We start from the raw sequence: 22308 nt of genomic DNA on the forward strand, positions 1-22308 counted from the left end.
AGAACACAGGGTTTATTTAATTCAGAAATGCAATACAAATGTAACACATTTAAGTCCCATTTTTCTATGTCCTCATCAGTTAAGAAAGAAGCCAAGTCAAGTTGTTCACCGAGACCACATGGGCAGAGTAAGTAATCAATCTTCATACCAGGTGACCAGATATGAAACAAACAGTCTCAGGGAGTGTTTCCGCCTTCTGACACACCATTATGACTCTGCACCATCTGTTGATATTAGGGATGTTATGATATTAGAACTTTTGTATGTCATACTAATACAACACAATTTTACAATGTTGGATACCCTTTGATACCACAGCAAACGCAGAAATCCAATTCACTCCCCATTAAAGAAGTACTGGTATTCATAAATTTCAAAATAAAATGCGGAGGTTTTTAAACCCAAATTCAAGAACATATTCTTTCTACTCACCAGTACATCATTGCTACTCAAGGATTGATTACTTCTTTATAGATAATAACTTCTTGCCTAAGATTAAATCTTGTAAATACGATGCTATTGTTATTTCAGACCATGCTCCGATGATCTTGGAGCTGAAATTACTAAGCCCCATACACTCACCCGCAGATGGCGTCTCAATCCGCTTCTATTAGCTGGCGAGAATTGTACTGAATTTATATCCAAACAAATTGAATTCTTTCTAGAGACAAATACATCCCCTGAGATCTCTGCAGGAATACTCTGGGAAACTCTTAAGGCCTTCTTAAGAGGACAGATTATCTCATATCTTTCCCACAGAAATAAATCCGAAGCGAAGAAAGTAGCAGAGATAAAAAGCGAAATTACTAAAATAGATGAAGAACATGCCAGACTACCAAGCGAGACTCTACATAAGAGGAGGCAGGCTCTACATTCAGAATTAAACCTCTTGACAACTAAAGAAACCGAACAACTAATTTACAAATCCAGACATCATTATTATGAACATGGAGAAAGCTAATAAGCTTTTAGCGCAACAAATTCACAAGCAAGATGTAGCAGCGCAATCTCGGTAATTACTAACACGAACGGAGATAAAATCATCGAACACAAAAATATAATGTACACTTTTAGAGACTACTATAAATCCCTATATACTACTGAGTTTAAAGAAGACAATATACAATCTAATGCATTTCTGGATAAATTACAGATACCACAAATTGGCGCTATTAGTGTGGAGGAGCTCGATAAACCTCTGTCATTATCAGAATTACTGGATGCTATAAAGTCACTCCAAGGTGGAAAAGCAGCAGGCCCTGACGGCTACCCTGCAGAGTTTTACAAGAAATTCTCCGCTCAGCTAGCTCCCTCCTATTAGCAACATTTACAGAAGCCAGAGATAACCAATCTCTTCCACAAACCTTTGCCAAGCACTAATCACTGTCTTTCCAAAACAAAATAAGGACTTATTACAATGTGCATCATACAGACCAATTTCACTTCTGAATAACGACGTTAAAATACTCTCTAAAATCATAGCTAGAAGGATGGAGAAAGTGCTCCCCTCAGTAATATCACAAGACCAAACTGGATTTATTAGGGGCCGACACTTATCTTCAAATCTTGACGCCTGTTTAATGTAATATACTCACCAACTAAATCAAACACCCCAGAAATATTATTATCATTGGATGCAGAAAAAGCATTCGACATGATTGAATGGAAATACCTTTTACTATTTTGGAGAAGTTTGGGTTTGGCCCGAACATTTGTGCATGGATTAAATTACTGTATACTAACCCAGAAGCTTCAGTTTGCATCAATAACATTTGCTCAGACTACTTTAAACTAGAGCGTGGCACAAGACAAGGATGCCCTTTGTCACCACTGCTGTTTGCAATTGCCATTGAACCACTGGCAATACATTGTCGAAATACTGATCAGATAAAGGGGATTAGCAGAGAAGGACTGGAACAGAAAATCTCATTATATGCAGATGACATGGTACTGTATATATCGGACCCAGAAAATTCTGTGCCTGCAGTCTTAGCAGCACTCACAGAATTTCAAAAGCTCTCTGGTCTCAGAATTAATCTGAATAAAAGTGTACTCTTTCCGTGAATTCGCAAGCATATAATATTAGATTAGACACCCTTCCTTTTATCATTGCAGAACAGTTTAAATACCTCGGGGTAAACATCACAAGTAAACATAAAGCTCTTTATCAACAAAATTTAGTGTCTGCATGGAAAAAATTAAACAAGACTTGCATAGATGGTCAACCCTTCATCTCACACTAGCTGGAAGAATTAACACTGTTAAGATGAATATTCTTCCTAAGCTCCTTTTTATTTCAAAACATACCAATATACATTAATAAATCGTTCTTTAAGCAATTAGATTCAACAATAACCTCATTTATTTGGAATTCTAAACATCCACGCATCAAAAGAGCGACCCTACAAAGACAAAAGGCAGAAGGGGCATGGCTCTACCTAACTTCCAGTTTTATTACTGGCGGCAAATATACAGTCGATAAGAACCTGGACACAAATAGAAGAACATACACAGGCATGGACCGCAATAGAAGTAAAATCCTGCAGTACTTCTTTGTATTCCTTGCTTTGTGCTCCAATAAACACACGTTATCGGCAATACACTAATAACCCAATTGTGCTCCACTCACTTAGAATCTGGAACCAATGTAGAAAGCATTTTAAGACGGAGAAGCTTCTTTCTGTGGCACCTGCAAAAGAACCACCTCTTTCAACCCTCACAAACATATGCAGTTTTAATATCTGGAAAAATTTGGAATTAACTTGCTTAGAGATCTTTATATAGACAACGTCTTTGCATCCTATGAACAATTACATTCCAAATTTAACATTCCAGCTACAAATTTCTTTCACTATCTTCAAATCAGGAACTTTGTTAAACAGAACCTTCCAGATTTTCCTCATCTTGCACCCTCATCCACGCTGGAAAAATTATTGCTCAATTTCAAGGAGTTAGACTCCATCTCTACAATATATAAAATCCTTTTACAATCCCTTCCTTTCAAAGATCCAAGAGGACACTGGGAAAATGACCTCTCAATTAATATATCAGAAAAGGAGTGGAAAGTAGCAATGCAGAGAATTCACTCAAGCTCCATATGCGCAAAGCATACAATTATACAACTCAAAATTATATATCGAGCACATCTGTCTCGACTAAAACTCTCAAAATGTTTCCAGGGCATGATCCAACCTGAACGCTGCAAAAGCCCAGCCTCACTAGGTCACATGTTCTGGGCCTGCTCCAAATTAACATTATTCTGGACAAAAATTTTTAATTACCTCTCAGACAGTCTTGGACTCACAATCCCTCCTAACCCATTAACAGCTGTGTTTGGGGTTCTTCCAGAGGGTCTTAAAGTGGAGAAAGACAAACAAATTGTGATTGCATTCACTACACTGTTGGCACGCAGACTTATTCTGATAAACTGGAAGAACCCAAACTCTCCTCTTTTAAGTCAGTGGGAAACTGATGTGTTATATTATTTAAAATTGGAAAAATCAAATACTCAGTTAGAGGATCTGTGCAGACTTTTTCAAAACATGGCAGGATCTAATCAGTAATATTTTGAAATGAAGTTTATAAAGCACAGAGAATTTGTTGATTTAGGTATTTTTAAAAGCCTTAAATTTTACACCGTTTGGCTTGCTCTCTCTCTCAAGGGTGGGGATCGATCTGTTCTTAGCATAATTCTTTTTTTTTGTAAAAACTTGATTGCTATGTATTGATTGTAATAAAATTAATAAATAAATAAAAAAAAATAAAAAATAAAAAATAAAATAAAATGCTAGCCTTGAAATGTAATGTGGGGCAGGGATGGAGATCCGCCAGTGCAACAGCACAAGGTTGGGATTACAATCTTGGTGGGAGTTTCAGCACAGAGTTTATAAAGAATGATATATCATGAACTGTCTGATTTATCTTAGCATGTGCACATTTCTAATCATTCTCGGACAGTAGTTGAAAAACACTGCTTAAAATCCATACTGAAAATTAAAATTCAAAACATTATTACACTGTTGAATTATTGAATTCCAAGATTATTCAGGATACTTTCATTTAAATAAAAACTCTTTAAGATGTTTTTGTATCAACATGGTTTTAAAGTTCAATTAATCACAGACCCATTCTGTTTGAACTGCAACACTTGCTATTGCAAGATTTAAATTTGCATCATTAGCTGGTTAAAAAATATTACTAAAGAGCAATATTTAACAGAATAGTCAAATTAAATCAAATGTCACAAGCTTGTCATACTTTAATTTTCTAAATCTGCCACTTCTTTTTTACCAGCTTTGAAGCTTCCAGTGTGAAATCAAACTTATCAGTTCAACATTTATCCTTTATTTCAGAGCTCCTGTTAAGCAGGATTTATTTAACTGCTTTAGATGTTTCTTACAAAAGTAATGACACCTTGTTATTGTGTGTGCTTATGTATAAATCCAGAATTAGAAAATGACCTGTCGTCACACATGAGTGACTAGGGATCACCTGCAGAGATTTGTTCAGATAAGAAATACACCCCAGGATGAGAGGGAGTGCTGCTGCTAACTATCTCCTCTTCTTGATCTACAATGGAAAAAAACGCCCAGCCGAGGAGTCACCACACCCTCAGCTCTTATCTGGTTAGAAGAAGAAGGAGGAGGCCATCTTGCACAATTGTGTGTTAACAGTATTCACTACTTTGATTCAACATTCAATAATGTTAGGGTCCCAGAATTTTGTTAATGTTAAGGAAGGCTTATACAAGTTAGGCATCAGGATTATTTTATAAAACAGGGGCAAATGATGGAGGAACTTAAAATCGCTGGTCAACTTGTCTAATGTGAAACTGCCCAATCCTTGCAAAATCCAAAACCATTATTTAAATCACAGCCTTCATTTACATAATCTTAGCGAGATGGAGGCAGTTGGCGGTGTGTCCCTGTTAAGATGGCCGCCTAATGTGAGACACCCAATGTCTGACTTAAACTAGCCTGAGACTCGCTAAGATAAATTTAAACAGGTTTGATTTTGTTTTTAGTCTTAGGGGCAGACTGTGAGTGCAGGAGAGCAGACAACCAGTGAATGTTTCTCTGAAGTAGAAGGCATAGAGTCAAGTGAAGGGGAATAAGAAACTGCAGGTTTTGAACGAACAAAAATAAGAGATGATCCTCTTTCTGTCGTTTCATGTTTCAGATAGCAAAACAAAAGGGGAAAAAATAAAATAAAGGGTCAAGATTGCTGCTGAAGAGCTACAGCTATTAACCTTTTGTACACCATGGGCTTCATCAGCAGCCTGCTATTGGCTGTTAGAAAAAGGGCTGAGAACGACTCTGCTGAATGGTCGTTTAAATTAACATGGTCAGGTGATGAGATCAGTGACTGTGGTTGGCAACTCTGACATGCTCCAGGACAGAAATATTCTTCAAAACAACTGTCATTATCAACAACTTTGAAACAAGTTTCAAGTTTATCAGCTTCATCTTGTTTAAGTACACTCTGTGCACATCACAAATATTTTAGTAATTAACACATTAAAAAACTCCTATTAAACAGCAGCAGCTCCCAGTATTGTGAGATTATAACGGTGGAGGCCTTGTGTGCCTCAGTCTTTCTTAACGCTCCATTTCTGCTTCTGATGGACCAGTTTGCTATGGGTAACCCTAAAAGGGGGACAGCAGAGTAAAAGCATCTTATTATTGACCTTCATGAATATTCTAATTAAATGAAAGTGGGTCTTAGCCAGAAGACAGATGCCAGTCCCGACAGTCCACATAAGAGTGGCACAAAGAGGTGACCAACACAGCCCACCTCACCACTGTGGTCCAGTGCAAAACAAACACAAATAGAAGTTATTGGGGTATAGGAAGAAAACCAGAGTACCCGTACAGGGCAGGAGTCAGCTATAGACCACCATAGGGTACACTCACATTCAAGTTCACAACCACACCAAGACAAGTTAAATATGCCAGGCCACTAAACCTGAGCATCTTTAGAGAAATGGAGAAAATCAGAATAAAAGAGCAGACATGGAAACTGCATTGAGACTTAAAAAACAGGCTGAGATTCAAATTCATTTTGACAGAACTGTAAGGCAGTAACACAAAGTTGCACGAGAGACTTCTCATCACTCTTTCAGTGGCTGGCCGGCCGGTCACCAACCCCGCAACTGTCATAACTGAGCGCCGCGGAGTGACAAAAGAGAAACAAAGGCAGAAATCAAAGCGTTGAAGGAAACGACAAAAGAACACTCGGAGGGGAATGAACAGGCGCCAGCGGTGTGTTATGAAATAAAATTTGGAACTCAGCCACGTGAAGTGAACCGCTGATACGAATGAATAGCAATGGCACGCGGGTGCCCACAGGAGGATTCACTCGAGCAAAGTTCGGCGGAGGGCTAACGAACACGAACTCGCCGCGCGCGGTGATTCTAATGGAGCGAATGAAAACTCACACGTCCATAAAGCGCATCTCCAAAGTACTTACTGTCTGCCTCTGGCCGATGAGATTATTTCTGAAGTCGGTCACGCTTCTGCCTCAATCAACAACAGCTTTGCGTCTGTGTAGTGTTTCACAAAGCGAGACGGTGGCAGTGTGGCTGCAGGAGCCGTCGCATTGGATGACGTAAGCCTGTCGCCGATATCGGGTCACGTGCCTGTTGTGCTCGAATACACTGTAGCTGGAGAGAGGCTGGGTGGCTCAGTGTCCTGCTACCTTATAAGAGCCTATTAAACCAATAATGTCATCGGATATGCTGCGTTTGTCTGGAGCTGCCACTGAGCCGTTTCTTTCTGTGATCATGAACCGAGTTTTTTTTTTTTTAATTACAGTTAGATTTCCTGTAAATAGTTCTTGTAAAATTTAGTAAAGTTCTTAGTGTCATTTTTGGTTTTCAATGCAGCAATGATATATATAATAGATATGTACAGTATATGTATGTATGTCTATCTATCTATCTATCTATCTATCTATCTATATATATATATATATATATATATATATATATATATATATATATATATATATATATATATATATATATACATACTGCTCACAAAAATTAAAGGAACACTTTAAAGAAACACATTAGATACATCAGATCTCAATATGAAGTTGGATATCTATACAAATAACGACAGGGCAGTGTCTTAGGAACAAAAGGATGCCAAGTCTTTTAATGGAAATAAAAGTTTTCTGCCTACAGAGGGCTCAATTGTGTAGACACCCTAAAATCAGAGTGAAATGAAGATGTGGCAGGCTAGTCCATTTTTTCAAAAATTAATTTCTGCTACTCAAAATGCTTTTCAGTATCTTGTGTGGCCCCCACGAGCTTGTATGCATGCGTGCCAACTTCGGGCCATGCTCCTAATGAGACGACAGATGGTGTCTTGTGGCATTTCCTCCCAGGTCTGTATGAGGGCATCCCTGAACTGTTGTACAGTCTGAGGAGCAACCTGGTGGTGCCTAATGGACCGAAACATAATGTCCCACAGATGTTCTATTGGGTTTAAGTCAGGGGATCGTGAAGGCCATTCAATTGTTTCAATTCCTTCATCCTCCAGGTACTGCCTGCATACTCTTGCCACATGAGGCCGGGCATTGTCGTGCATTAGGAGGAAACCAGGACCTACTGCACCAGCATAGGGTCTGACAATGGGTCCAAGGATTTCATCCTGATACCTAATGGCAGTCAAGATGCCGTTGTCTAGCCTGTAGAGGTCTGTGAGTCGCTCCATGGATATGCCTCCAAGATCATCACTGACCCACCACCAAACCAGTCATGCTAAACGATGTTACACGCAGCATAATATTCTCCACGGCTTCTCCTGACCCTTTCACGTCTTTCACATATACTCAGGGTGAACCTGCTCTCATCTGTGAAAAGCACAGGACGCCAGTGGTGGACCTGCCAATTCTGGTATTCTATGGCAAATGCCAATTGAGCTCCCCGGTGCTGTGCAGTGAGCACAGGGTGCAATAGGCATTTGGGCCTTCAGACCACCCTCATGAAGTCTGTTTCTGATTGTTTGGTCAGAGACATTCACACCAGTGGCCTGCTGGAGGTCATTTTGTAGGTCTCTGGCAGTGCTCATCCTGTTCCTCCTTGCCCAAAGGAGCAGATACTGGTCCTGCTGATGGGTTATGGACCTTCTATGGCCCTCTCCAGCTCTCCTAGATTAACTGCTTGTCTCCTAGAATCTCCTCCATGCCCTTGAGACTGCGCAGGGAGACACAGCAAACCTTCTGGCAATGACACATATTGATGTGCCATCCTGGAGAAGTTGGACTACCTGTGCAACCTCTGTAGGGTCCAGGTATCGCCTCATGCTACCAGTAGTGACACTGACTGTAGCCAAATGCAAAACTAGTGAAGAAACAGTCAGAAAAGATGAGGAGGGAAAAATGTCAGTGGCCTCCACCTGTTAAACCATTCCTGTTTTGGGGGTCATCTCATTGTTGCCCCTCTAGTGCATCTGTTGTTAATTTCATTAACACCACAGCAGCTGAAACTGATTAACAACCCCCTCTGCTACTTAACTGACCAGGTTAATATCCTATAAGTTTCATTGACTTTATGCTATACTCTGATTAAAAACTGTTCCTTTAATTCTTTTGAGCAGTATATATATATATATATATATATATATATATATATATATATATATATATATATATAGAGAGAGAGAGAGAGAGAGAGAAAATAATAATAAACTTGCATCCCATCAGGGACAAGTGTAGGTCCCTCCTCTCTTTCTTTTCTGTATCTATGCAAAGACATTCTTATTAACTGCATACTGAAGAAATGTCCACAAGCTTTTCTCTACCTTAAAGTCTCTCTTAAGTCCTCCTGCTGCTCCAAGACCTTTGTCATTCTCTTGATGATTTTGCTTCTTTTTTCTCTTTCAAATTCACCAAAAGACCCCAAAGACATCTTCTGAGTCTCCTCTGTGTCATTCTCCTCTTTCATCCTTCTCTACTCTAAATGACTCAGACATTTTTGACTCCAACCTGTGCTTTGGGCGCCATTTCTTCAACCCTTTCCGCAGTCCATCTCTCCTTCCTTTATCCCCTATATCTCTTCTCTTTTCAATGCCTCACTGACACCCAGTATCTTCTCTACTAATTTCAGGATGTCTTGTTGAACCCTTATACTCAAAAATCCTCTCTCTTCCCATCTGCCCTTGAGAATTACCATCCTATGTCCATTCTGCCATTTCTATCCAATAGCCTAGAACTCATAGTTCATAAACACCTCTCTTCATTTCTCTCTGACTATAATCAACTAGATGTAGTTCAGTGTGGATTCTCCAAGGGTCCTTCTACTGAGACTCCTCTGCTTTCAGTCACAAATGCTCTTAGATCTGCTCGAGCTGCTTCTCCCTCCTCTGTCCTCATCCTCCTTGCCCGTTCATCAGCCTTTGTTATGGTTCACCACCCCTTGCTTATCTCTTCCCCTAATTAAATAGGAATAAGTGGCTCTGCTTTGAACAGGTTCAAATCCTTCCTCTCAGACCAATCCTTTTGTGTCTCCTGGTCTAACTCCTTGTCTTCTTGACAGAACATTTCTACAGATGTGCTTCAAGGACTGGTGTTGGGTTCACTTTTCTTTTCCTTGTACATTTGTTCCTTTGGCAATGTTATTTCATCTCACCATCTTCTCCCACCCCCTCAGTGGTGGGGACTCACTGATCTCCTCTCATTTCTGTCTTACAGTTCACTGCTTTCAGCCGAGATCTTCAGTTGCCTCCCTGCCATCTCAATCTGAATGAATGACCACCGTCTTAAAGTGAGAATCTGATGAAAGACTTTGTAATCAGAACAAGTAAGAAAACACTTTTGAAATATACTGTGAATAAAGTCTACAAGCATACAATAAACATTATTTTCCATCTTACTATAAATTTTCTTTCATTCTTAAAAATAACATTTTATTTTACAGTTTATTATTATTTATATTTTGAATTAGATATTTATGGGGCCACCAAAATCTATTAAGTTCTTGAATCCAGCAATATCCCTGTATTATTTTGTAATCCTTTCTTATGTGTAAATTTGCTTTGTTCTGTAATAAAAATTTAAAAAGTAACCTGCTTAATAAAGCCCTGAAGACACAGCCTACAATGAATCTCAGCAGAACAACAAAGTATTTCCATAATATTCTCATTGTGGTCAACTTATGTGGAACTGAACTGAAAATACAGCCCTGTCAGCGGTGGATCGGTACCCTCAGTTCAGATTGAGCCATGCTGTAAAGTGGAATTTATTTTATTTTCTTTATTAAGCACACGTGTAGTGCGTCACATCAGCTCAGATATGATATCACACACTCCACTATTCATCATTTTAAACACTTCAGTCAGGTCTCCTCTTAATCTTCCTTTTCTTAAACCAGCGTTTCTCAACCTTTAAATATTTGTGACCTGATTTTTCATAACAGTTTTTATCGCGCCCCCCTAACGTTTTTTTGAAACATAGATGCATATTTTATTATACCTACTTTTATCGACATTTATCTAACTCTATTTTTATTTTTCTAGTATCAGAATGTAGTTTAAGTTAATTTTTTTTGGTTTCAACAGGTTTTTTTCATATTTTTAATTCTTCTTTTCTTTTTTTCACATCTTCGCGCCCCCCTTGGGCCGCCCCACAGGTTGAGAACCACTGTCTTAAACTCTAAAGGCTCAGCTCTTTTAATTTTTCCTCATAACTCATCCCTTGTAGCCCTGAATCAGCCTAGTTGCTCTTCTCTGGACCTTTTCTAGAGTTGCTATGTCCTTTTTGTAGCCTGGAGAACAAAACTGCACTCCTGCCTTATTAAAATGGTGGTCCGCTGGCCACCTGCAGTCCAGAAGCAACCTCTTATTGCCCGGCCAGTGGTCCAACCAGAAACACAGAGACAAACTGAGAAAGACACATTTTGTAAGACTTCAGAAATTCCTCCATAAATTCCTACAATAGTACAGAACATGAATGCCTAGCAACATTCAACCCACAATGCAGTGTGTTTTTGTGTTTAGAGGTGGGGTTAGTAGTCTGTGATACTGTGACCACCTGTCCAACTTAAGATTGATGTTCTTTGATTTTGGGAATTCTGTATTTGTGATTTTAAACTAGTAGGCACAATATTATGTTGTACAGTTCACCAGTGCAAGTGGTGCAATGGTAGCTCTGCTGGCACACATTAAGGAGATCATAGGTTCGTGTTCTGGGACCTCCTTATGTATAGTTTACAAAGCAGTTTGAGTTCTAAGTAAAGCACTCTGTAAATGTAAAGAGTTATTATTATAATTATGCTTGATGATTTGTCAATTACAGATTTTAAAATGTTATGTGTTTTCATGAAATAAACAAAACATGTATCGCTAGGACTCATGGCCTCTGTGTGCCTTCACAGTCCCTCAGACTTGATCCGAATATAATGTATACGTACCGCCACCTTTAGGTTAGTAAACCGGTCACCACTTCCGCGACTGTCTTTGAACTGGACGCCACGGAGTGACAAATTAGGATCAAAGGCAAAAATCAAAGCACCGTACGTATGGAATGGCCATCTACTCAAGTTCAGTGATTTGAGAAGGAAACGATAAAAGGAATACAAGGAGAAGAATGAATAGGAGCCGGCAGTGTTAATGGGTGCTACCAACTAAAATTTGGGACTCGGCCACGTGAAGTGAACCACAGATACCAATGAACAGCAGCGGTAGGCAGGTGGGCACAGGGGGATTAGAGTCACTCAGGTGGTGATTTAAACGAACCTCTTGTGTGTCCCCTCAGAGTGCAGTAGCCGTTGTGTTCACGTGTGTTAGTCGCTGTTATCACTTGTCATGGCTTTGTGCGCTGAGAGCTTTGAGAGCAGTGATAGTGCTTGGCTAATCTGATAAATACACTTTGTGATGTGTCCAATGTCATATGTGACCAAAATATTAATTTTATTTCAAAAAGGAAACAAATGTTATTGCTGATATTGTGCACTTTTTTTGATTTTTGGAACTTTGTGATACACCCGGGTCAGATGTGAGCAAAATATTTATATTTTTAAATTTCAAAAGTTGAAAAAACAAACAGTATCGCTACTACTTCAGATTCTGTTCGGTTGTAGCTTTTTAATTGTTTTTTATGCTCTTTTTGATGTGCCTGTGCCAGATGTGACCAAATTTAAAAGGGTAAAAATGAATAAACATGACTTGTTTTTCAGCACATTCATTTGTGTTGGTTTAAAACTTGTCTGTTGTTTACTGGCCACTGCCCAGCTAAATTTCTTGGTTTGAAAATCTGACCAACTGAATTTGTAATTGAATAACCGTGCTGAAGAACACAGGACTCCAGATGAGGCCTCACCAGTGTGTTATAAAGTGTGAGTAGAACCTCCTGTGACTTGTGCTCCACACATCAAGGTGCTATATAACCTGACATTCTGTTAGCCTTCTTAATGGCTTCTGAACATCATCTGGCACTTGAAAGAGTCGAGTCCACCACGACTCCTAAATCCTTCTCGTTAGGTGGACTTTAAATTTTCAGACCTCCCCAGCATTACACCTTGTATACAAAGGAGAGTGAAATATCTTATAAAAGACTTACTAATAGGACTGGGTACTCTTAAAAATAATAATAATTGCAATTTATCAGGTTTGTTTGGTTCCTCGTAAATCACTGCTTGACCAAGAACCATTTCATTCATTTACATATGAAGTGGGCTCTTTAGGCTTTCAAAAGGCCCCTGCCTGTGAGGCCAAAACAGAACATTAGGCTACCTAGCAGGACATTGAGAGGTCAAGAAAACCTGAACTGAGCCTGTGGTTACTGGATGAAGGGAGAGACCTTCAAAATCAGGAAGAAATGGGGATTCCACATATCTACTTCATACATTTACGATTATTAATAGAGCTTGTGAGATAGATAGATAGATAGATAGATAGATAGATAGATAGATAGATAGATAGATAGATAGATAGATAGATCTTTATTTGTCCAAATGAGATATTTGGCTTTTTGCAGAAGCTCTTTAAATAAACAATTTGTGGATCTAAGAGGAAAGTTCTTTCTGGAACCTTTGTGTGGATTTGGAAACTAAAAATGGTTTTCATATACAGATTCACTCGGAATAACCATTTTTACACCTTTATTTTTAAGCGTAGGGCTACAGTTCACATATATGGCATGGCTGTATAATAAATACATACATTTCAGTTTTAAAATATGCGTCGTTCTTCCTTGCATTTTGTGAGAAATTCTTCTCTGTACTATTATTATGTTTTTTTGAAGCTGGATTTACATAATATGGAAATTTAGCTGTTAAAAGGTCATTGTTATTATAATTATTAATAGTTTTGTTGTTGAAGATTTCACATTTGTGTTCTTTTAAATATTGATATGATTTATTTGTGGACAACTGTAATTAAAGAGCATTAAAGGTAAAAGGCTAATTTTGGAGTGGGGGAGATTAGGATTTCACAATTCCTCTTTCTCTTTTAAAATGCTGCTGCTACATTTATGATTATCAATATGTATGTATGCGTATTTTAAGTTAATGGTATTTTTATGTAGTGGTTGATTATTCTTGCAGTTTTGTGCTGTGTACATACAGTATATTTGAACTGCTTCTATTACCTTTCCTTGTACAGCACTTTTGTTCAGTTCTGGCTGCTGTTGTAAATGTGCTTTAAAAATAAAAATGCCTTGTCCTGCTTTATAAAACATAATGTTAATACATAACATTAAGAAGTGCAGACCTGAGACAATAGACAATTAAGATGAAGTTCGTTTGCAATGTTTACTACAAAAAAGTTAAAGAATATATAAAATAAAGAACAAGAATTGTAGGTTGTACCTGAACAATGAGGGCCATGTATGTTTGATAGATTTTCTCACAAAACACAGTCATTTTCCTTTTTCCTTTCACGTTATCTAAAAACAGATGCATGTCTTCCATATGTGAAATAAAAGATGATGAAGGGTCTAAGGACACATTCCCTCTCCTCTTTTTCTAGATATTCAGATAGCAAATCAGATTTCTAAAGGGCCTCCTCAATGTCGTCTTTGTCCATTGACAGTAATGAAGGGAGTGAGATGTGCCCTCTAAACACAGAAATGTTCTCAGCACACCACTTCTCTGCCTCAGTAAGATGCTGAAGGATTCTGTGTTGCTGTAATATGTTTTATTAAAAAAAGAAAATTCTTTAAATGGTTATTATAATGCTTATAGCCTTTTCCTCCACATTTACAAGGAATGTAAGGAAAGGAAAGTAAAAAAAAAATAATGTACAGTATTTTCTGAATTTGTTATACATTATTAACATTACTGCTTTTGATCACAGATTCTACAAGTCTTCAATGTTTCTTACCATACACTATTATTAACACAGAACACAATGCATTTGTAATGTTTTAAGGCCTTTTAAGAGTTGTACTAGCACTCCAGTTTGTCAGAAGATGTAAAACAGGCATTTAGTCTTTTGGGCTTTGACTCTTACTGGTTAACGATTAGTGAGACAAGCATTAAGTCTTTTTATACATTTTATTCACTATACCATAGGCATTGAAAGCCATCATCAACAAGATGTAATTAATCTTTCTATGGAAGTTCATAAAGTGAGGTGTCTGTATCTGCTCATCATTGCCCTGTGCTGGATGTTGGAGAAGGGAGGCTGACGTTTCTGATCTGAAACCTGCAGAACGCAGGGCTATGGAACAGAATAGCAAGACATTCTTTTTTAATTTCAGATGTAGTGCCAAGTCTTTACTGAAAACAGAGAAAATAATATTTACCTGAGGAAATGTTAAAAAAGAACCAAAACTATAAGCACAATAAATGACTCAGTCCTGGCTGTCCATTATTTCTGTACATCCTCATTTTTTGTTTGGTTCTTGGCATTCATTTAGAAAGGTGTTTGCTCGCTCAGTCCAATGTCAGCATTTACTACAGTGATTTCAAAATGAAGCACTAAGTTTAGAATGGTAAGCATTTTGAGTATTTGTTTTTGATTTACAATATGGGTAAGTATATTTGCCACATTACTGCAGAACTAAATGAAAGTTATTAAAGGAAATTTAAATGTCTTTTACCCCTTGGTGCTGGAGTTCTCAAGTAACATTCTACACCAGCACTTCCTCAAAGCCGGCATGTCATTCTAAAGAGGATCGAGCAGAGTCACGTTGGTAAAAGGAGTTTAATGTTACAACAACATTTATGCAAACCATTATAAACATACATTTCAAATATCTGGATTTTGAAAGGTAGGTGTTTCTGGAACATCAAAACCACTTTGGACAGTATGCTGAAATTAAAAAAAAATATATACAAATATAATAAAATAAACATCACACAAATATCCAACACAAATTGTAGAAGGTGACAAAAATGGGAACCAGCAACCAGATGTAATCCTCCCTCTACAAATACTACAATGAAAGAAGAGAGGACTAAAGTTGTGGCACAACTCATTAAAAGTGAAGGGGGCCTCAAGGATGAAATACAGAGAAACCAAAAAATGGTTCTTTGGAAACCTGGACACAACATTAAATACAGACATGCACAAAAAGATAGTTCCAATATGAAATGGTCACACCATCAACATGGCAATTCCACAGTCATGGCTATTCATCTGACTTGGAAGGCCCTAATACAAGGGGTAAAAAAATAATCAAAGACAAATATTAAATACTGACACAAAGTAAACTGTTGACAATGACTTTTAAACAGAAACAGCAATGGAAATGGCCACTGGTGACACACCCTGTATTTCATCTGTAAATAGTGGAAAATGCAGGATTAGCTCAGCTTTTTAACCTGTATTTAAAAAAGTTCCAGTTCAGAAATCTAAACGTCAGTATTGTTACACAATGTGGCCTTCATGACTCAGGATGCTGTGGTCACTGCTTTTTACAAAGAGGGCACTTGGACTCGTTTTGATATTTAATCAATGTAATCAAAGTTGTTTTTATATTCTCTGCCTTTATGAAGAAATGTGACTGTGGATATCAAGACAAAAATAATATGTAATACTAATTTGGCAGAAAGCGCTAATGTGCTTTTATAAATAGCTAACTTAACTACAGAAAAATCAAGTTAGATAAGATATTTAACAAAAGTTAATGATGACGATAAACATAAATACCTTTCATATGGTACACTAACATTACAGATTCTCAATATAACATCTTATAAATAAGTGAAAAAGTTAATATAGATGAAATAATATGGTAAATATTAAAAAGAAATAACACAAGAGGTAAAAAATAATTAAAACGATATGCTTAAAAATAGGATATGTCAGTAATGACGATAAACAGAGAACACTTGGATTCGCTATACAATATATAATCATACATCTCATTAGTTCTATTTAATGAATCTAAAGTCTCTTTAAATATACTGAGCTTTTTATTCTGTGAGCCCATACCTGGTTCTGTTGTGCCATTGTTCCAAGTCAGAAAATGTTTTCAGCTCCTTTTTTTTTCTCCTTCTCTATCTACGGACTGTGGAAGGCAGGAGGCGTGGAATGATGGGGACGTGGAAGGCCAAGTCGTTGACCTGCAGCCGGACCTTTCTCACCAAACTGGCTGCTGAGTGCGCAGATCATAGACATAGAATAACTAGACACCTCATGACCAGCAGAATCGTACGTCAACGTTGCTGTCATATTGCGAGTGGCACTGCTATGGAGTGAAGTAGTGAATAAAGATGCCTCACGCATGTTCTGCCTGGGCTTGTACAAACCGCTGTACTCTAATGTCTACTATTTGAGGAGTTTGGTGATGAAAGATGGCACACCCCTTCATTGATCAAAGGTTATAGGAAACAGTGAAGCTTTTGTTTTCATGATGAGTTTATAAGTTCATGACATCAAGTTCATATGATGTTATTTCAAGGCTGGGAGAAATGGACAAAATCATTTTTTTGACCAAAACACCTGTAACAATATTCAAAGAGTATCATAGAGATGGCTATTGATACTTTCATTTATTTTCATACAGTACCAGTCAAAAGTTTAGGCGTGCATTTTGTGTTTATTTATTTTTTTAACTGAATAAAAACAAACTATGTTTCAAAACAGACAACAATGCTCAGCACATATGGGAACTCTTTCAGGACTGCTGGAAGGAATTCCTTTCCTTTAGCTTTGTGTACATTTATTTTGTTTACTTCATAGCCCCATCTGTGTTTATATCATAAAAACAGCCCCATAAAGAGTAATTGCCTAAACGTTTGACTCGTATTACATTACTAATCCTACTCTGTTTTCTGTTCCTGCATGCTGCATCATAAGTTCATATGATGCTCTGTTCTCTGCTTCTAATGTTGTTGCACTCTGATGTTTTTTTGGTTTTGTTTTTCCAGTTCTTTGAGGTGTCATATTGCCAGTATGGCATCATGCCACCTACAGTATGCCATATGTATGGCAGCGCTCAAATTTTCAACCTTTGCCAGTTCTGTTTAATTTTTTCTAGTTGTCTTATATTACACGCTCTTGAAGTATCTTGGTTTACAGTGATAATATTTACAAAACATTTTGTTTTGAAGGTACCTATCTGTGGTAGGGTTCATCATCAACATTGACACCCTGATTATGATGATTCCAGAACTGCTTCAGTGTCAGCGATACATCTGCACCTATCGTTTCAGTCAAGACCACTTAGAGCTCCTATTTAATTCAATCAGGGCATCGGGTAGGTATTTTAGAATTTAGTTGTATTTATTCAACCACTTACCATTTTGTGTGTATTTATGTATGTATATCTGTCTGTTTCCATAAAGGCTTGCTTTTGACTATTTGTTCACCATGGTGCCTTGTTGTGACCAGTCACAGCTATCCTGTGTTACCATGGTAATTGCATTGTCTTTATAATATCCTCAGACTGAGAGCTGTGATTGGTCGACTTTGTGAGGACAGACAGACAAGCATGTAAATCTATCACTTTGTACAATTTATGAAGCCAAACTCTTACTAGCAGTGCAATTTTTTTTTTTCTTTCTCAAGAAATTCAACTGAAAAAGAGTAAAGATCTGTGAAAGTCTTGCCTGTGTGTTTTAGGGGGCTGGAATGACAGTCCTTCAGCTGGTCAGTTCCAGGCCATTTTCCATCGTCTCATGGTTCGGTGTGGTGCATCTCCAAGCACTTCTGAAAACATGGCAGCACAGGATGAGACTGTCTCTCTGTCTGCTGTTGAGATGTCATCTACACCAGCAGTAGCAGAAGAAGAATTTCCATCCCCTTTTGCAAATATCCCTGCAATTGTGTGTGACCATAGCTACTTACCAACCCGCTTTGGTGGCCTCATGGAAAATGCCCTTGTTTATATCTCAGGGTTTGTCGTTCGACACATTTTGAGAAAGCTGTCCTGTGACGTGTGCCGTGCTAGTTTGGTAACAGATGCTGTACTGGCATCATATGATCAAAGCTACCACTCGCTCACATTAAAAAACAAAGGAGGTTTGATGATTCCTTCTGAGGGTCCAGTCAAGGTGGTCAAAGCAGCTGAGCGTGTTATCTGACAATCAACATTACGACAAGCTGTCAGTGTATCTTTGATCAATCAGTTTGTTCAGGCATTAGATTGGTTCAGATGTGTTTTTTCTCAAGGAGCACACTGAGGAAACACAGTTTGAAATTGTCAACCATCATTTTATGCTCATGTCTTTAGTTGTGTCTGTCTCCCACAAACTAAGAATGCACCATATTACCAGACTGAATACTCTCAAATTACAGGGCGACAACACAAAAAGCTATGTAAGACAGTTCTGTTTCATGGATTTTAGATCCTATCCTGTATATATTTAAGTAACCACATTTTGTGTGTGTGTGAGAGAGAGAGATTGAGAGAGGAATGAGTGAAATGTTTTCAGAAATTATTAAGCCAATTTGTATACAATAAAATTGTTTATTTTTGTCATTGAGTGAATCATTTCAATGTTAAAAGAAAGACCAGACTGCCAGGTGCAGTCTTACTATTTTGACTTTCAGACATTGGACGTTTTGTCTCAATAATTGCCATTATTTGTGTATAAATGGATATAAATAATTGCATTTAAACTATTCGCCAAAATCTGTTGTATGTAAACGATTCTGCTTTAAACGTTATTGTTTTTTCATCAAAAAACCCGATTTTCACGTCTACCTAATTAGTTTAAATGGCACTTTTTCCACTCGCGATATGGCTGACGCGCTGATGTATCGTGTCGACACAGTGAATGCGGCGTCTGTCTATATATGTCTATGGTCGCTACCTGATGACGTCATTCAACGCGACAGCTACTGTAGACACGATGCTACTAGGCCATAAGGTGAACCTAGAAAAAGTGGCTAGAAATCACTTTTCGTTCCCACGTCTGGGCACTACTTTTTTAATGAATTTCTGGATAGACAACAGTCTTATGGATTCTATGTTAAATGTTCTCCACAAAAAATACTGCAGTTTTTTGTCAGGATGCAAAAATGTGTATAATTAGGAATTTACAAAAAACGAAAATCTCATGCTGCTAGTTTGGCCTGTAACTTTATTAATACGCATTTAATCAACACAAAATATATGTCAAATCCACATTTATACATGTAGCTACATATCTGAGACAAGTATTGGTGCATTAATCAACTCAATTTTGAAGGAAGACCATGAAATAATGCAATTTTTTTTTATAACGCACTTCAACTTCACAGATTGGCACCAAATAAAACTGAAGAACAAATTGAAACTTAAACATTTTTGTTATGTTTTATTCATCAAAATGTTCAGTAGGCACTTAGGAATCACACAAAATTAAAGATAAAAACAGTTTTTGGTCCAAGTTGGCTAAAATGAGTTGAAATGCTGGACTGCTGCAGTAATTTTTCAATAACGACAAATATTAAACATTTTACAGCAGCTTCATTACAGCTCAAATCCAACTAACCTGTGACACAGATCACCTTTACTCATCACTACTATCCTTATCACTATCTTCAGAACCATCTTCACATGTAGCTCTTTCCTCTGTTTCCTGGAAAACATTTGTGCAATTGAGACAGCGGCATAAATCTGTACAGGACAGATTTGCAGACATACAGGAACATCTTCCAGTCTCACATTTGCCTTGCTTGCAACTGCAGTGGACAACCTGCAACACACTATCAGGGGCTGGATTTCTAGTCATCCACGTCACTGTTAACTCTCCATCCTCGAGGTGCCATCCATTGCCAACAGGTGAAGGGGCACACACTTTACCTTTAAGAGAATGTCTCATTATGGCTGCTTGGTAGTTTGCCCTTTTGCAGTGTTGGTACAAAGCATCACTTGTCGGAGGCATGGATCATTCTGGCAAAGCTGATGATGCCATGCAGAATGCTTTGTATCGTGCATCGTTCAGACTTTTAGCACATGATTGGCCATATAGGTGACAGACATATTTGCAAAGCACTTCAAAGGTAGACTGGTCCAAATTAAAACTGCTACCCAGATTTCTAAATGCAGTCAGGTATTCCTCTTTCTCGCAAGCAACAGAAAATGACTTTTTTTTCCCCTTGCCATAAAAGGCACTTGTAGAGTCACAGCCTGAGAAGGTATGGATCCCAATAAGTGCCAAACATACACTGTTGCCGAGAGCTGATGACACCTTACATAAGTCAATGATCCTCGTTTTGTTGCCAACCCCAGTGAAAAAATACAATCTGCATGGTAAATCTGGCTGCAGACTTAATGCAATCACTGCCACATCAGTATCAGGGCTCTTGATGACTACAGTTTGGTGTTCCTGTGCAGCATGTTTTACATGAAAAAACAACCTGGTGTCACATTCCTCATGATCAAATGTCAGATTTTCAACAGCACAGACAGTTTGTAAACCCTCTGTTACAGCCATGCAGTGACACAGGTCTCCATGTGTTATGTATAAAAGTCCTTACCTAAAATGGTAAGATCAGCGTCTCGCCACATTACATAGAGGAATTCTGCCAGTGCTTCTTTGTTTGTCTCATCCGACAGAAACTTCTTCCATTGTGTTGGTGTCTTTTGATCCCGTCCATAAATTTTTACCTGTTGTGTGCCACCAACAGCTCTGCGTGATCGTTCTACATTTTTAATACTAATTTCTGGATACTTGTCTATCACAAAATCTATCCATGTACAGTTGTGGTTGAGAGCAAGCTTGACTAAGTACTGTAGTATAGTGTCAGCAAGCTCCCCGAAGGTACTTGGTATGGACTGAATGGCTTGAATGACTGCCATGCCATCAAAAAGTATAGCTCCATTTACTGGTACTCTGTCAACTAAAGAGTCTCCACCTTTAGTTTCCAGAACATCCATGAGAGCTGATTTGTTTGTTTTTGCAAGAGAACCATCAGCACTGGATAAAGTATATGACACAGTTCCCAAGGAGTAGGAGAGAATTTCCCTCAAGTCTATCTTTCTTCTTTGACCTATGACGAGCAGTCTGGAGACAAGCTTCTTGTCTGCACGTAGAATTACTTCCTTGCCTGCTGCAGATTTCTTCTTTGTCTTGATCACTGAATATCTTTAGTTTTAGTTTTTTGATGGGGGCAAATACGTCAACTGATGGTGATAGCAGTCTTTGGTCCATAAATTCCTGAACAGCACTTTCCCCCTTTTCTGAAGCTGTGAGCAAATCCGTCATAATTTCTTCAGCTGCAACTATTCCAGAGCTAAGACACACAATGCCATCTTGGTGTGAGTCAAAAGGATTCAGCATGGAATCTATGGTAGAAATTATTCTGGTCACTGCTTTTTCATCACCATGAATGCGTGTGCTGTCAAGGTCTTTTCATTTCCTTATGTCAGGAGATTTACCAGCCATTGTCTCACACTGTCTTGCTATGGCAGCCCTTTCATGTTGAGACAATATCCAGCGATGTACTGCATCTCGATTCTGTGTTAATCCTGTCAAACCTCCCTTTGTCGTGGAATCTCTGTTGCATGTTTGCTCAATAGCCTGGTCACAAGCAATCGAGGCAAATCCATGTACACTTTGACGCTGAACAGTCCACTGGCCTTTAACACTGATCTCTCTGTGGCAAGAAGGATGTGTGAAGGGCAAATTGACCATTTCCAGCAAGTATGAAGGTAAATAGCATAATTTACATGGTCATAAGCAAAAAACCATGTCATCATCAAGCGCACTGTTGACAGGTGAAGCTGCCAGTCTGATTCACGCGTTGCTCTAACAAACAGGAAAAGAATCTATACCATGTCGATGTATGAACTGCAGAAGGCAAACGTCGGGTTTTCAACACTTCTTCTTTCCACAAAATCTACATATTGAAAACACATTTTGTCAAATTTCTCATTTTCATACAAAATATCCATTGTCCTGTTCTGGAATGCACATGTGATCTCACT

At 38.2% G+C, this 22308-nt stretch overlaps 2 protein-coding genes across 2 annotated transcripts in view; one reads left to right on the plus strand and one right to left on the minus strand.

The window, feature by feature from the left end:
* Window positions 1–6581, minus strand: part of LOC120533526 (zinc finger protein 664-like) — a 210087-nt gene extending 203506 nt beyond the window's left edge. Inside the window, exon 1 of the mRNA XM_039760453.1 lies at window positions 6469–6581. The gene's annotated coding sequence lies outside the window, so the exon portion shown is untranslated. The remainder of the gene's footprint in view (window positions 1–6468) is intronic.
* The window catches only part of LOC120533516 (gastrula zinc finger protein XlCGF57.1-like), a 695777-nt gene that overhangs the window by 81718 nt on the left and 591751 nt on the right, over window positions 1–22308 (plus strand). The window lies entirely within an intron of this gene.

The sequence above is a fragment of the Polypterus senegalus genome, chromosome 8 (genome assembly GCF_016835505.1).
Source record: "Polypterus senegalus isolate Bchr_013 chromosome 8, ASM1683550v1, whole genome shotgun sequence".
Taxonomy (NCBI): Eukaryota; Metazoa; Chordata; class Cladistia; order Polypteriformes; family Polypteridae; genus Polypterus; species Polypterus senegalus.